The 18,236-nt window shown below is 36.4% G+C and overlaps 1 pseudogene; it reads right to left on the bottom strand.

Annotated features, from left to right (window-relative positions):
* Window positions 1-11,685: 11,685 nt before the first annotated feature.
* LOC116895697 lies at window positions 11,686-12,062 on the bottom strand (annotated as a pseudogene).
* Between the last annotated feature and the right edge of the window lie 6,174 nt (window positions 12,063-18,236).

Genomic DNA, 18,236 nt, shown 5'->3' with positions numbered 1-18,236 from the left:
AAATCATTCTAGAAATTCTTGAAATTAGGCAGTTAAGATAGAGATGTTTGAAAAAGAGATTGATTTTTATAAAAAATACATTTATTGTATGTTCAGTTCTAGGTAGAGCAATATGTATACTATAAAATTATTAATACTCTCACAAAAATTAAAAGTTTTCCCTTTTAAAGTTTTAAAGAGAATTAAGATATATGAATTTATCATTTTCTATACTCTGGAATATAACTAGAAAAATATAAAAGTTAGAACAGTAATCAGTGTTTGTTTTATCCTGAAGCTTTTCTCTTACCCTGTTTTACATTTTTTACTCTCCTACTATTATGAGGTTCTCTGCTGTATGTTGCATTTCTGTATAAGGCCAGGACGACTTTTTCTGCTTCAATTTTGTTTATTTTTAAGTCCAGGACTTAGGGCAAGGGAACAGGATAACAGTACAAGAGGGTAGATCAACAGGAATTATTAGTTGACAGCTCAAGGAGCAAGAATCCTTCGAATCCTTTATGCTAACAATTACCCCAATCCTCATGACTTCCAATGTTGTCTCTCTCAATCCACTAACCTATTCTGCCTCTCCATATCTAGTTTCTTCATTGACATTTCATTTCTCACATTTTTTATTAATATAGTTAAAACTTGTGTTATATTTCCTGTTTAGTATTTTTCTTCCTCCTTTTCCCACTTTCTGCCTTATTAAATTCTATTCACTATATTGGGGCAAATTTTTATGAAGTCCTCAATTTGTTCAGACTATCCTGACCTGTTCCTTTTTGTTCTTCTGAAGATGGACTTAGCAAATACCTTATTTTAAAAATGATTTTCCAAATTATTTTTAGTCAATGAAATGCCAAGGAACCTGTGAAATGCTAGGTCATCTATTCTCAATAAATTACTGTTATATGAATTATTTAAGAGATGAGTTTGAGACAAGAATATGATTGAAAAAGATCGCTCCGAATCTAATTTCATCTTACACCTAAATACATCAAAGTCAACGATGTCTCTTTCTCAATAAGTTTTTGCAAACCAAAGTGTATATTTGCATAATAAAAGTGCAAAAAAAAGTTCTGGAATTTATTCTCAATGAGGGTAAGATGTTGGATTTTCAATGCATTACATCTCACTGTTGCTAAAGGATCCTACAAAATTTTTGATATTTATATGTAAAGCACACATTAAAATTTCAAGAAAGAAATACAAATCAATGTGTGTTTTCTTTGTCGTGTGTGTGTATGTATGTATGTATGTATGTATGTATGTATGTATGTATGTGTGTGTGTGTTATCTTGTAGCGAAGCACTTCACTGTGCTTTGTATATAACTGAAGAAACTCTGAAGAGCAGCAAAGTAAATGTCAGCCTGGAAATTTGCAGAAGTAGCAGAGTCTGCATCTGCGTACCTTCCTTTAAAAAAGACTTTGAAAAGAACTGTAATGAGTCACCACTTCTACTCCATCATAGATTTATATTCTGAGCACAAGCTTATGGGCAAATACTTTTGACCTCTTGATAAAACTCTCTTGACATTTGAAAAATCACTTCAACTAAGTGCAATCTGACTCTTGGAACTTGCAGCCAAGGTCTCTTCTCCTCACTTCTTTCAACTTGTTTTGTTCCTGTTCTATCTAGGTATAGAAACCTGTACTAAATAAGTCTTCTAAAGTGGAACACCACTGACTTAGACAATTCCCTACGGCCTGTGCCTTATTTTGCTTTATATTGTGCTAAAGTGCTAACTAAATCCAACTTGGGGAAGAAAAAGTTTTTCTTGGCTTACATATTTTTATTAAAGAAGTCATAGCAGGAACTGAAATGTAGAAACAGAAGTGGAAAACATAAGTTAACCCAGCTCTCCATGCCTCACCCTATACTCTTTTTTTTTTCTCCATCTTTATTAAATTGGGTATTTCTTATTTACATTTCAATTGTTATTCCCTTTCCCGGTTTCCAGACAAACATCCCCCTAACTCCTCCCCCTCCCATTCTATATGGGTGTTCCCCTTCCCATCCTCCCCCCATTACTGCCCTCCCCCCAACAATCACATTCACTGGGGGTTCAGTCTTGGCAGGACCAAGGGCTTCCCCTTACACTGGTGATCTTACTAGGCTATTCATTGCTACCTATGAGGTTGGAGTCCAGGGTCAGTTCATGTATAGTCTTTGGGTAGTGGCTTAGTCCCTGGAAGCTCTGGTTGGTTGGTATCCTGGACTACTCAAGGTCAGAAATGCACACAGTAGGATGGACCATGCCAGATCAATCTTTAATAAAGAAAATGACTCATATGCTCAGCTACAGGACAATGTGATGGGTCATTTTCTCAACTGATCTTCACTCTCTCTAGATGCCCCCTTACTAGTGTTGAGTTAACAAATTCTAACCGTCACAGTTGTTTTCCAGTATTCTTACCCAGGAAGAAGATAAAGAATTCAGCCTTATTTGGGGTTGTACAAATTCAGCTTTTGACATACCATTTTACCTAGACAGTCATAGTAATCCATGTCATTTGTACTGATGAAAAAACTGTAGAGGTGTCATTCTACTTCAAGTGCATGTCAGAATGACTGATTTTGCCCCGGAAGTAATATTAGGAATAATACATAAATGGGTTTAAAATATCATCAATGAATATATTTCCTTTATTATGGTAGTATTGCCCCAAGTGTTTATTAGTTCAAGTGATGACATTACTAATATCTTAGAAAAGATTCTCATATTAAGACTTTACTTAAAAGAAAAATTTTTGCATTTGTAACTAATTCTTGGTAAGGAAGTTGGAGAAATGACTTCTATGATCATCTAACACGTGCCTTTCACTGCTTTGTTCTTGGATTGCAATTTTTCTTTGCAAATTTGTACTTGAGAAGTTTCAATACATTTGCTCACATAATAATCACATGCAAACAGTTAAGGATACAGTAATTTCTCACAATTTGCTCTTTTGTGAGAGCTAATTCAAAGAAAGTTTGTCAACAAACTATCCTCAGTTAAAATCACTAACAAAAAACATCATAAAAACTAAAATACCATTCTTCATCCTTTAATTGTATTTTGAAACTATACATGTCTCTTCATTTTTTTTTCTTCCAAACCAAGACATGATATTTCCTATTATAAAGGAAAGAAAAAAATTTCCTTAATTTTACAGATAAACTGGATGGATTTCCCCTTAGGAATATTTTTACTTAAAATTTTCCTTACTGGCCTGAAATAGTTATAACTATGACATAGTGTGTTACGAAGCAGGCTACAAGGTCCAACTATCATTTGTAACCAAGGGGTGTATGACAGTGGGATTGGACTACAGAGTATGGTAAGACTCCAACAGGTGCTGTTGTGTATTTTTCTTTTCTCTCTGAATCAGAACAGATATTATACTGTCTGTGATTTCAACTGAGGGTAGAAACAGCCATAATTCCCAGAATAAATCTTCGCTCTTCCAGAGGCCTGCAGGAAACCATGTGTTAAGATGATGGAGATTTTATAACTTTCTTCTTGATTTCAGAGTTCTGTAATGCATAAATCACTAACTATCTGCCTATAACAATGATCCAACAGCATTTTAAATCCAGTCTGATTCGGGCTCAATGCCAAAAATCTGAGTAGCATTCAAACTGGAAAGAATATCCAGAGAAGAGAATTAAAGTACCTGACTTGACTCTTAGATGATCCAAAAAAACAGATAAAAGTCAGCTTTCAAGTTTACAAGTTTTACTTTAAGAATTGAGCTTAATTCTCTCTAAACGCTAATGTGCAACAATATAAGGAGAATCAAAGGAACAAAATGTGGAGTATGCAACCTTGGTCTTTGATTCATCTTTAGTAAATTTTTAGGCCTTGCCTTTCAGAACTGGATATGGAAGACAACGTGATCCTGAGAAAATGCTAACTGGATATTTGGATATTGGGTATATATAATGTGTGCACAGGATTTTGTTAATTTTGTGAAGATAAACCTTTAAATATCAATTTTACTGTATTACTGAAAAATCATTTTGCTTGAATTTATTAAAAATGGAAGCTATGTACATAGGCGAATGTCATCATTAAACCACTGAACTGAGAACGGGACCCCTGTTGAAGGAATCAGAGAAAGGACTGAAAGAGCTTGAAGGGGATTGAGACCCCATATGAGCAGCAATGCCAACCAACCAGAGCTTCCAGGGACTAAGCCACTACCCAAAGACTATACATGAACTGATCCTGGGCTCCAACCGCATAGGTAGCAATGAATAGCACCAGTAGAAGGGGAACCTGCCAAGAATGAACCCCCAGTGAACATGATTTTTGGGAGGAGGGCGGTAATGGGGGAAGTATGGGGAGGGGAACACTGATAGAGAAGGGGAGGGGGAGGGATTAGGGGGATGTTGGCCGGGAAACCGGGAAAGGGAATAACAATCGAAGTGTAAATAAGAAATACCCAAGTTAATAAAGATGAAAAAAAATAGCTGAACAGTAAAAAAAAAAATTAAAGCTATTAAAGCTATGCATTCTTTCCTATAATTTGAAAAGCCATAATTATCACTTTTTCCAGTCTGAAATACTTCCTAACACACAATCTAATATGTAGATTAAAATTTTCTTATTTCCTACAAATATCTGAACTTCAGATTTCTATATGACTGAATAAAATTCCAATATATAAATATGTATTAATGAGTACCTAGGCTGGTTCCATTTCCCAGTAATTGTGAATAATGTAGTCATAAGCATAGATGAGAAAGTATGTCTATGATATGCTGACTTACCAAGTATTTCAGGTGCGTATCTAGAGTACTTAATTAGGGTCACATAGTATGTTTGTTAGCAGTTGAAGTGCCTCCACATTGTTTTTCATAAGGACTGCACAGGTTTAAATTTTCACTTAAAATTGAATATTTGTGTGTGTGTGTGTGTGTGTGTGTGTGTGTGTGTGTGTGTGTTCATGGGTATATGTGTATATAGCTCACAAATAGAAATGAGATCATGAAAGGTGATGATGAGATGGTGAAAGAAGTAGTAAATAGAGGCCTTAATTATATATATAGTCTGTGTATGGTGTGTGTGTGTGTGTGTGTGTGTGTGTGTGTGTGTGTGTATACATTTGGAAATCACAAGGAAGGACTTAGACGAGAAATAGAACCAACTGGAGGAGGGAAGGTGATAAAAGAAAGTATTGGGGAAGAGTAATGATTTATAAGGGAGACAAAACAACAGAAACTGAGGAAATTAAAAGATCATCAGATCCTACTACATAAGACTATACTCAACAAAACAAGAAACTGTGGATGAAATTGATAATTTTCTAGACAGATGTCAGGTATCAAAGTTAAACCACCTAAACAGTCCCATAACTCCTGAAGAAATACAGGCAGTCACTAAAAGTCTCCCAACCAACTGGAAAATATCATCCTGAGTGAGGTAACCCAATCACAGAAAAACACACATGGTATGCACTCATTGATAAGTGGCTATTAGCCCAAATGCTTGAATTACCCTAGATGCATAGGACAAATGAAACTCAAGACGGATGATCAAAACGTGAATGCTTCACTCCTTCTTTAAAAGGGGGAATAAGAATACCCTTGGCAGGGAATAGAGAGTCAAAGATTAAAACAGACACAGAAGGAACACCCATTCAGAGCCTGCCCCACATGTGGCCCATACATTTACAGCCACCCAATTAGACAAGATGGATGAAGCAAAGAAGTGCAGGCAGACAGGAGCCAGATGTAGATCTCTCCTGAGAGACACAGCCAGAATACAGCAAATACAGAGGCGAATGCCAGCAGCAAACCACTGAACTGAGAACAGGACCCCCGTTGAAGGAATCAGAGAAAGGACTGGAAGAGCTTGAAGGGGCACGAGACCCCTTATGAACAACAATGCCAAGCAACTAGAGCTTCCAGGGACTAAGCACTACCTAAAGACTATACATGGACTGACCCTGGACTCTGACCTCATAGGTAGCAGTGAATATCCTAGTAAGATCACCAGTGAAAGGGGAAGCCCTTGGTCCTGCTAAGACTGAACCCCCAGTGAATGTGATTGTTGCAGGGAGGGTAGCAATGGGGGGAGGGTGGGGAGGGGAACACCAATAAAGAAGGGGAGGGGGAGGGATTAGGGGGATGTTTGCCCAGAAAACGGGGAAAGGGAGTAACATTCGAAATGTAAATAAGAAATACTCAAGTTAAAAAAAAAAAAAAAAGTCTCCCAACCAAAAAAAGTCCAGGATCAGAAGGGCTTAGTGCAGAATTCTGTCAGACCTTCATAGAAGACCTAATCCCAATATTCTTCAAATTGTTCCACAAAATAGAAAAGGAAGGAACACTACCTAATTCCTTCAATGAATTATTTTTATACCTAAACCACACAAAGACCCACCAAAGAAAGAGAACTTCAGAATAATTTCCCTTATGAATATCAATACCAAAAATATTCAATAAGATTTTCACAAAGCAAATCCAAGAACACACCAAAATGACCATCCATCATGATCAAGTAGGCTTCATCCCAGGGATGCAGGGATAGTTCAATATACTGAAGTCCATCAATGTAATCCACTATATAAACAAACTCAAAGTAAAAAGCCACATGATTATCTCATTAGATGTTGAGAAAGCATTTGATAAAATTCAACTCCCCTTCATGATAAAAGTCATGGAAAGATCAAGAATTCAAGGCTCATACCTAAATATAGTAAAAGCCAACCAGTAGCTAACATCAAGCTAAATGGATAGGAAATTGAAGCAATCCTACTAAAGTCAGGGACTAGACAAAGCTGCCCACTCTCTCCCTTACCATACAGTAAATTACTTGAAGTTCAACCCAGAAACAACTAGACAACAAAAAGAGGTCAAAGGAATACAAATTAGAAAAGAAGTCAAAATAACACTATTTGGAGATGGTATGATAATATACATAAATGACCCCCAAAATTCCACCAGAAAACTCCTTTAGCTGACAAACAACTTGAGCAAAGTAGCTCGATATAAAATTAACTCAAACAAATCAGTAGCCTTCCACCTTTCTCAACAGGCTGAGAAAGAAATTAGGGAAAAGACACCCTTCACAATAGTCACAAATAATATAAAATACCTTGGGGTGACTCTAACCAAGCAAGTGAAAGGTCTGTATGGCAAGAACTTCAAGTCTGAAGAAATTGAAGATCTCAGAAGTTGGGAAGATTTCCCAAGCCAGAATTAATATAGTAAAAATGGCCATCTTGCTGAAAATAAAAGTCTACAGATTCAATGAAATCACAATCAAAATCCCAAGTCATTCTTCACAGAGTTAGAAAGAATAATTTGCAAATTCTTTTAGAATAGCAAAAACCCCAGGATAGCCAAAAGTATCCTCAACCATAAAAAAATTTCTGGGGAATCACTATCCCAACCTCCAGCTGTATTACAGAGCAATATTGAAAAAAAAAAAAAAAAAAAAAAAAAAAAAAAAACATTATGAATACCATACAGTTTGGTATAGAGACAGGCAGTTAGATCAATGGAATAGAATTGAAGACCCAGAAATGAACCCACACACCTATGGCCTCTTAATCTTTTACAAAGGAACTAAAACCATCCAGTGGAAAAAAGATAGGTTTTTCAACAAATTTTGCTGGTTCAAATGTCGGTCAGCATATAGAAGAATGCAAATTGATCCACTCTTATGGCCTTGTACAAAGATCAAGTACAAGTGCGTCTTGGACCCCCACAGAAAATCAGTTACACTGAAACTTATAGATGAAAAAGTATGGAAAAGCCTCGAGCACATGGACCCTAAACAAAACACCAATAGCTTATGCTCTAAGATAAAGAATCGACAAATGGGACCTCATAAAACTGCAAATCTTCTATAAGGCAAAGGACAGTGTCATTAGGACAAAACAGCAACCAACAGATTGGGAAAAGATCTTTATCAATCCTACATCCAATAGAGGGCTAATATCCAAAATATACAAAGCACTCAAGAAATTAGACTCCAGAGAGCCAAATAACCCTATTAAAAATGGGGTAGAGAGCTAAACAAAGAATTCTCAGCTGAGGAATATCGAATGGCTGAGAAGTACCTAAGAAATGTTCAACATCATTAGTCATCAAGGAAATGCAAATCAAAACAACCCTGAGATTCCACCTCCCACCAGTCAGAATGGCTAAGATCAAAACCTCAAGTGACAACAGAATCTGGAGAGGATGTGGAGAAAGATGAACACTCCTCCATTGTTGGTGGGATTGCAAGCTGGTACAACCACTCTGGAAATCAGTCTGGAGGTTCCTCAGTAAATTGGACATTGTACTACCTGAGGACCCAACTATACAACTGCTGGGCATATTCTCTAATGATGCTCTAACATACAACAAAGACACATGCTCCCCTATGTTCATAGCAACCTTATTTATAAAATCCAGAAGCTGAAAAGAACCAAGATGTCCTTCCACAGATGAATGGATACAGAAAATGTGGTACACCTGCATAATGGAGTACTACTCAGCTATCAAAAACAATGACTTCAAGAAATTGATAAGCAAATGGTTGGAACTAGAAAATATCATCATGAGTGAGGTAACCCTAAACAAAAAAAAAACATACATGGCATGTACCCACTGATAAGTGTATATTAGCCCAAAAGCTCGAATTACCCCAGATACAATCCATAGACCATATGAAGCTCAGGAAGAAGGATGACCACATTGACAATGCTTCAGTCCTTCTTAAAAGGGGAAACAAAAATATTCATAGGAGGAGTTATGGAGACAAAGTTTGGAACAGACATTTAAAGAATGGCCATTCAGAGCCTACACTAACCTAGAGATCTGGCATATATATATATATATATATATATATATATATATATATATATATGGATTAAACCACTACCCAAAGACTGTACATGGACTGATCCATGGCTCCAATTGCTTATGTAGCAAAGGATGGCCTTGTTGGGCACCAATGGAAGGAGAAACCCTTGGTCGTGCCAGGGCTGGACCCTGCAGTGTGGGGGAATGTCAGGGCAGGGTTTTGGGGAGGGGGGATGGTTGGGGAGGGAGAACACCCTTATAGAAGAAGGGGTGGGGCTGGGAAGGCAAACCAGGAAAGGGAATAACATTTGAATGTAAATAACAAATATCCAATAAAAAAAAAACAATGTCATTTTAAATTTTAATGCTGTCATTAAAAATAAAAGAGGTCCTCAGAGATATCTATCTACAACATGATCTTATGGGGGCATTTTCTCAGTCAAGGTTTTCTCCTCTCAGATGACTATACATTGTGTCGAGCTGACAAAAAACAAAACAAAATACTAGCCAGAGCAATATGTTAACTATACCTTTACTAGTTATGTTTTTCATAGTAGGATTTGAGGTATATGCTACACTGACACTATTCAATAAGTGAACATCATTGTAACTCAGTTTAAGGGATGAGTAAACATTATAAACGAATGTGTGTAATCTTCATTTCCCAGACATCAGGTCTTTGATTAATGGTTTTTATTATTTTGCTTTATGATACTTGGGATTTTTAAGCTACTATTTTATCTTCTTCATTATGTTTCTAGTACTTTATTATGTCACCCTGGCTTACTATATTGCATCAATTTCTTTATTTATTTTTCTTGGTCAACAATCTACCCAGTTTCATATTTTCAGTTGTCTTCCTAACATCCTTAACAACCTCTTTGTTATATCAGATGTAAGAAAATATATTAGTTTAAGCTGGGCTTAACTTAGATATTATCACTCCTTGTTCTACATTTATTCTTATCATTTGAACTTAAAAGTGACATGCTAAAAATAGCATCTATTCCATACATAATTTTAAAAAAAACTTTCTGTTTTCTCGAGTCCTCCATGAATGCATATCCTGTAGACGTTTATAGATAGTAGCTTGGTTTTCATTGACTTATTTTTACAAAGGTATGTTGTGTATGTATGTATTTATGTTTTAGAGGACAGACTTCAACTTCCTATTTGTTGTGTCCACCTCTGAAGCATAGAGATTATTGGAGTGTTCCAATATATCCAGTTTAACGATATTGTATTTTTAAAAACTGAGCATTTTCCTTATTTAAATAAATCAGTTTTAATCATTTGTGAAAAAATAATAATCTCCCTTCTAAAATGAATATCGGCAGTGTACAGTCTTTTAGTGTTTTTGTTTGTTTGTTTTTTGGTTTTTTTTTTTTACACATCATTATTTATTGTTTGGTTTGTATTGGTTTTGGTTCTCTCTCTCTCTTAACAGATGCATGGTTTAATTAGTAAACAAAAATGTACTTGTGTCTGAATGAGATCTAAGAGATAAGTCTCAATTATTAAGCAGGTTTTAAACTAATTTGAAATATGACCTTTATCGAGCTTATCCACCAGAGTGAAAATAATGTCTGAACAAAACCAAATGTTTGTTAATTTAACTTTTGCATCAGTCTGGAGGTTCCTCAAAAATTGGACATTGAACTGCCTGAGGATCCAGCTATACCCCTCCTGGGCATATACCCAAAAGATGCCCCAACATATAAAAAAAGACATCGTGCTCCACTATGTTCATCGCAGCCTTATTTATAATAGCCAGAAGCTGAAAGAACCCAGATGCCCTTCAACAGAGGAATGGATACAGAAAATGGGTACATCTACACAATGGAATATTACTCAGCTATCAAAAACAATGACTTTATGAAATTCGTAGGGCAAATGGTTGAACTGGAAAATATCATCCTGAGGAGCTAACCCAATCACAGAAAGACATACATGGTATGCACTCACTGATAAGTGGCTATTAGCCCAAATGCTTGAATTACCCTAGATGCCTAGAACAAATGAAACTCAAGACGGATGATCAAAATGTGAAGGCTTCACCCTTCTTTAAAAGGGGAACAAGAATACCCTTGGCAGGGAAGAGAGGCAAAAGATTAAAACAGAGACTGAAGGAACACCCATTCAGAGCTCCCCACATGTGGCCCATACATACACAGCCACCCAATTAGACAAGATGGATGAAGCAAAGAAGTGCAGACCGACAGGAGCCGGATGTAGATCTCCCTGAGAGACACAGCCAGAATACAGCAAATACAGAGGCGAATGCCAGCAGCAAACCACTGAACTGAGAACGGACCCCGCTGAAGGAATCAGAGAAAGAACTGAAGAGCTTGAAGGGGCTTGAGACCCCATATGTACAACAATGCCAAGCAACCAGAGCTTCCAGGGACTAAGCCACTACCTAAAGACTATACATGGACTGACCCTGACTCTGACCTCATAGCTAGCAATGAATATCCTAGTAAGAGCACCAGTGGAAGGGAAGCCTGGGTCCTGCTAAGACTGAACCCCAGTGAACTAGACTGTCGGGGGAGGGTGGCAATGGGGAGGGTGGGGAGGGAACACCATAAGGAAGGGGGAGGAAGGATGTTTGCCCGAAACCGAAAGGAATAACACTAAAATGTACATAAGAAATACTCAAGTTAATAAAAAAAAAAAAAAAAAAGTCAACTCTATCAAAACCCACTACTTCAGAATCAATAGCTTCTTTGAAGCCACAGTTAACACTTAAATGTGGTTAAGATTCAAATGCAGAAATTTGGTTGGTTGGAAGGCTAATTAAGCCTCCAACTTGCTCAAATACAATTAGAAAAAGGCAAAATCGAGTTGTTCATAGTGATACAGTCTATTGGAAACACCAACATTTTACAGCTGTTGAGAATACTTAGAATCCTGAGATAATAAGGAATCCAGGCATCTTTAGACAGTCTTCTTTTGTCCTTTCTTCCCAATCAGTGATTGGTGGATGTGTGGGATGACACCACCACCAGCAATGTAGCCTGAATCAGTGTCCAATTCTTCATCTCCGTGGATAGCAAGTTGCAAGTGAGGGGTAATTCACTTTATATTTAAGTCTTTTGATGCATTTCCTGCCAACTCAAGTACCATTTTGGTGAGCTACTCTAGGATGGCTGCGCTGTACACAGCAGCCTACATGTCCATGGCTGGTTGTCCTAGATTTCAGACGCCGATGAATAAGGCCCACAGGGAAATGCGAGCAGGAGCCTTTGTCTTGGCCTTTCCGGAGTTCTTTCTAGCCTTATTGCCAGCCATCTGGGACTGTGCTGAAGCTCAGTCTAGTGAGGAAGAGATGGGCCATGGGGATGCTCAGCGAGATCCCGGCACCCACTCCTCCTTCGTACCAGCATTCAAACTGTCAGGCTTTTTGTTCTCTTTTCTCACTCTTCCTTTTAAAAATAAAATAAAATAAAATAAAATAAAAGCCACTGTTTTCAATTAGTGATAATTGCACCTTGGATAAACCTCATTGGCTACTATACTGCTACTGCTCAAAAGCAAATAAAAGCCACTGTATCTTAATGTTTTATTATGAAAGCTTCTATAGACTTACTTGATTATGAAAAGAAATGATTTGTGTGGTTTGAAAATTATAATTAAAATATGTAGTTCATTTCTGTTTTTTTCTAATAGCATGATTATTTTTCATGAAAAAAATCTTCCCAATTTCAAATCCTTATGTGCTTGTGTACCAAATCTAGTACCTTTCTACTAGAAACATACTTTTTAAATACTACATTGTGTAAAAGTATCTTTTATATCCCTGAAATAATTGTCATCTGCAAGTTACTGCATCCATCTGCTAACCTAGGTCTAGTCCTGGATGCCCCCAGCCTCTGTACAACTAATCGAGGCCTAGAATTATTTCAGCCCTGAGACTTACTGCTGAACACGCTCACACTTTCTAGTTCTTTGTGAATTCATTCTCCAAGCTTTCTGATTCCATCTGGCTTCTCTCTAGACCTCTGACCTTTTGCTCCAATTTGCCTGAAACTAACTCTGGCAATATGTTCTAATTTTCTAGTTCCTTCTCAAACTTTGACTCATTCTGTTCTTATCTGTGCCTAGGCTGTTCCTCTCTCTTCAACCTGTCTCTGTAAAAAGTCTCCCCAGTCTCAAACTGCCTCTCTCTCTCTCTCTCTCTCTCTCTCTCTCTTCTCTGCACTGTTTTCTTAAGGAGCCTCCCTTTCCTCTCTCTTCTTGTGGAACTTGAACTTATCCTATTCTGTCAAATCTTTCTCTGATTCATCACTTTGTCTACCACTCTGTTAGACTTTCAAACATGGGTGCTTACTTCTATGTGTGCTAAGGGCTGAGCCCCACCACAACTAGAAAGGGAATTTTTTTTAGTAAATAACACAATCTTAGGGTTCACAGTGTGGTCAAATATACTGCAACACCACTGGCAGTTTCACTTACTTTTACTGCCTCTTGAACCTGGACTCCTCCAATTTTCTTGACATACACAGAATTATAAAGTTAAGAGCAGAAGATATGTCTCAACCATTAAAGGTTAGGCACACAACCAACCCAAATACAAGAAATGTAAAGGGGCTTTTTTGTTTCTCTAGTCAATGTATGTATTTTATTACACAGTATAAAGTCACAATTTCTTAGTCATAGTATCTAATAAAAAGATAAGGAAATGAAATTTACAAATGGGTCCTTCTGAGACAATTTCTGGAACATTTATAGGATGTTCTTGAAGTTCCACTTTTCAAGATTGTGAATATAACAAAAACAATCCAATGTAACAATGTCACTGTCTTCTGAGAAACATTATTAATGAGACTAAATGTTGAATTTTGGTGATAGAAGGATAATAAGATTGTTTCTTTTGTTTATTCTCTCTCTTTCCTTAAAAATAAATGGGCCCTTACAGATTGAAAGCAGTAGTGGTGGAGGTGGGAGGAGAAGGGCAACAACTGCAAATTAATGTTTCATACTGAGGTCCAGCAGAATGGAATGGGGGAGTCTCTGATCATGTGGCCATTAGAACTATTAATAACTGATTTTACAATTCCAGGCAGAGCTTCAGACTGAATGAAGTGAAGTATCTCTACTGAGAGACCAGATCTTGGGTCCAGAGTTCTTAGAGAACCTGACCTAAGTTTGAACTTGAATTAACTATCAAGCCTGAACCTAGCACCTGTTTCCAGATTACTCCCCAATAAGCTAATGTCTAGCACCAATTTCCCAGTTACTCCCCAATAAACCTGCATCCCCAAGTTACAGTTTTGCCTCTGGCCCTTCACTTCCTAACAACCACCAATCAAGAGGAAAGCAGAAGCTAAATTTATGGTTTAGCTCCCAGCACCAGCAAATTATGTTAAAAGGCAACTAAATGCCATAAATGTGTGCCAGGCTAGAAATTCCTTCTCTTGCTTGCCATTTCCTATAAAACCTTGTTGTGCTGAGAACTCAGGGCTTCACCCTCCCACTCTGCTATGTCAATGACAGTGGTATGGCCCAAGCTTGAGCTTGAAATAGAGCTTGAAATAGTGTGATTGCATCAAAGTTGACTCCCTGGTGGTCTTTTGGTGCTTGCAAATGAGGCATAACATGCATCTGGTAGATACTGCAAGTGTAGTTTTAGTTCTAGTTGTGAGTGGCATAATATGCAGTGGCAGGCAGCCTTGGTATGTAACTGACTAATCCTTTTATCAGAAAACACCAAATGCCTTCTGGGCTTTTCAGATGTCAAGTGTAGTACTTATACTAATATTTAAGCTATGTTATAATATAATTGTACCAGTGACATTTGTGTCTAAGAAATACAGACTGCCAATTCTTTAGGGCCAATCCACATTCTCTTAAGGAAGAAAGTCTCATTACAAAATGACATTTACTTAGAGAGGTTGAGACACCATGAAGAGGATTATTCTTACCAAGACTGGGATTTTTCACCCCTCTCAGTAGATTTGAAAATGTTTGCCCTTGATAAGTTTAGTCTTATCAACAGATTTGAGTCCTTTGAGTCTTTGTGACTGGAATCATCATGCAGAAAGAGTTTGAAAAGAGTGCCACAATTAGAAAAGCAAAAGAAATAAATCTAGCAAATGTTCAATTCATTGAAACAAATATTGAAAATCATTTGAACCTACCATTGGGTTTCAATGAGAGAGTATTGATGAAGAAAAAAAAAACAAGTATACGTACTAAAAAGATTTGATTGCAGCTAAACACATAGAGCTCTTTTTTTATTAAGCTATTATCAGGTATTTGGGAGAAAGGGACAAGTCGTTTAGTCTCTTTATTTATTCACTTGACTTAAATTACTCGGTTCAAAGCTTACAAAGTTCTGATCACATTCAGGTACCCTTTCATTGAATGAAATTCAAAGTCTGAACTGTTGTAGTATTACTTAATAATCAAGCAACAAACTTTCTGGGCATGACTAAATTACTACTCTATACAACAACATTCATTTCATGCTTGTCTACTTTTACACATGGCTACAGAGAACTAGAAAAGAGAGAAGAATTAGAATAAGATCAGAAACCTCCTTTCGAAATAGAAGAAGATCAAATAATTCTAAGCCTTAGCAAATGAGCAAGGTATTTCCTATTTTTAGCACTGTGTACCTGGGTCACAGTGATAGGGAAAGAGGTTGTTAAAACCTGTTCTGCATGTACTAGACATCTTTAAAATAACTGAAAAGTAACTAGTTGTGATGTTTTAATTTGAGATGAATTTCAAAGGCTTAAGAATATATTAAAGTCAATTTTATTTTGATTGTGTTAATTCCCTGACCTAAGCTTTTCAATGTTTTTAATTTTGAATTGGTTAAATTGAAAAGTGTGAAAATGTTAGAGGATATAAATCCATAACAATTTTGGCCTTCAATTTAAACCTCTTTTTGTTTTTTCTCTCCCATTTCCATTATGATCTTCCCTAATTTTTCTTGTAGACTCATTGATATAGTGAGTAAGGTATTAAAGTCAGGGAGGTTTATGCGCTAGCAAATGGTTTCCTGAAGTGCCAGCACCTTTAGCTGGTGGCTCCATAGTATCCAGGGTACTCCATTTGTACAGAAGTTTTGTGGGTTGACAAAGACAATGGAAGAATGGCATCACATGGAGGTGTTCTAATGCTGTTATCCTGCCATTGATTGTTTTTAAATTGTATTCAATTTTCCCTTCTATTCCCCACTACCTTTTTTTAACCTTTTTTCTCAAGGAATTCTATACAAAAGACAAAACAAAACCTAAAACAAACAAACAAACAAAAATGAGCAAAGTAAAGCAAAACTTAAAAACTGTCTTATTCATGTGTTCTTATGCCTATGGAAGCCCTTGAGTCATATGGATCTGAAGAAAAATGATCAGGGAGTTATGTGAGAGCACATTAACTTACCATTCATGATCTTATATGTATCCCTCATATTTTCTATCTCCATTGATTACCTAAAGGGGAAGAAGTATATAAGGCCATATTCTGAGAATTAAATCAAACATGGTAGACCAATTTGGATTTCTCAACCATGTGTGCTTATCTGAAATACTGAGAGATATTATTGTCATTGAATGCTATCAATGTGCATGAATGTATAACTGTATTAGATTTGCAAAAAGTTAAATACACTAAATAGTCAAGTTTAGAAGATAGTGAAAATTGAGTTGAAGAGCTAGCTTTCAGATCTGATGGTATAGGTTCATCACATGCCCAGTATTAGATTTGGCTACTGGTACTTAACCATGGTGTTTTAGGAACTTAAAAATGGATATGTCCTTATGATGATAACATTAAAAATGACAATATTAATAAAATCACACAGTATCAGTAATATGAATATTATTAATACATTTTCTATAAAGTGTGATAAAATCTGTACTCATGAAACAATTTATAGACAGTATATAATGGTATCTGTATCAAAGACCAGAAACTGACATTTTAGAGATGTTCTTTATGTTTTTATGAACTAAAATGAGTGTATAATAGAAGAAAAGGCAGAGCCAACTTAGGGCAAAAAAGTAGAGAGAGAGGTGAAAAAAGAAGTCTACCAAGAGAATACTGGGCAGACCATAAGAGAACACAAATGCAAACCGAGGTTACTATATCCAGCAAAACTCTCAACTAACATAGATGGAGAAACCAAGATATTCCATGACAAAACCAAATTTGCATAATGTCTTTCTATGAATCCAGTCCTACAAAGGATAATAGATGAAAAATTCCAACACAAAGATGGAAACTATGCCCTAGAAAGAGCAAGAAAATAATCTTGCAATGAATCCAAAAGAAGAGAGCCACACAAACATAATTCCACTTCTAACAGCAAAAATAACAGGAAACAACAATCACTATTCCTTAATATCTCTTAAAATCAATGGACTCAATTCCCCAACAAAAAGATATAGACAGACTGGAGAGTAAAAGAGGATCGAGCATTTTTTTCCATACAGGAAACTTTAGTGCCAAAGACAGACACTACCTCAGAGTAAAAGACTGGAAAAAAAATTCCAAGCAAATGGTCCCAGGAAACAAGCTGGAGTAGACATTCTAATATCGACTAAATTCTACTATCAACCAAATGTTATCAGAAAAAGATAAGGAAGGAAATTCATATTCATCAGAGGAAAAATTCACCAAGATAAACTCTCAATCTTGAATACTTATGCTCCAAATGTAAGGGTACCAACATTCATAAAAGAAACCGTAATAAAGCCCAAAGCACACATTTGCACCTCCCACAATAATATTTGGAGACTGCAATTCCCCACTCTAATCAATGGACAGATCATGGAAACAGAAACTGAACAGAGACATAGAGAAAATAAAAGAGGTTATGAAACAAGTGGATTAAAGAGATATTTATAGAGCATCTTATCATAAAACAAAATATACTTTCTTTACAGCATGTCATGGTACCTTCTCCAAAATTAACCATATAATCAGTTAACAGGACTCAACAGATACAAGAAGACTAAAGTAATCCTGTACATCCTATCAGATCACCAAGGGTTAAGGCTGGTTTCCAATAACAATGAAACAGACAGAAAGCAAACATATGCATGGAAGTTGAACAACACTCTACTCAATGATAACTGTGTCAAGGAAGAAATAAAGAAAGAAATTAAAGACTTTTTAGAATTTAATGAAAATGAAGGTACAACATACCCAAACTTATGGGACACAATGAAAGCCATTCTAAGAGGAAAACTCATAGGTCTGAGTTCATCCACAAAGAAACTAGAGAGAGCATGCATCAGCAGCTTGACACTTAAAAACTCTAGAAAAAAAAGAAGCAAACACACCAAAAAGGAGTAGACTGCAAGAACCAATCAAACTCAGGGTTGAAATCAACCAAGTAGAAACAAAAAGGACTATAAAAGAATCAACAAAACCAGGAGTTGGTTCTTTGAGAAAATCAACACAATAGATAAACTCTTAGCCAGACTAACCAGAAGGCACAGAGAGTGTATT

The sequence above is a fragment of the Rattus rattus genome, chromosome 3 (genome assembly GCF_011064425.1).
Source record: "Rattus rattus isolate New Zealand chromosome 3, Rrattus_CSIRO_v1, whole genome shotgun sequence".
NCBI lineage: Eukaryota > Metazoa > Chordata > Mammalia > Rodentia > Muridae > Rattus > Rattus rattus.
This window is presented reverse-complemented; position numbering and strand designations above follow the sequence as displayed.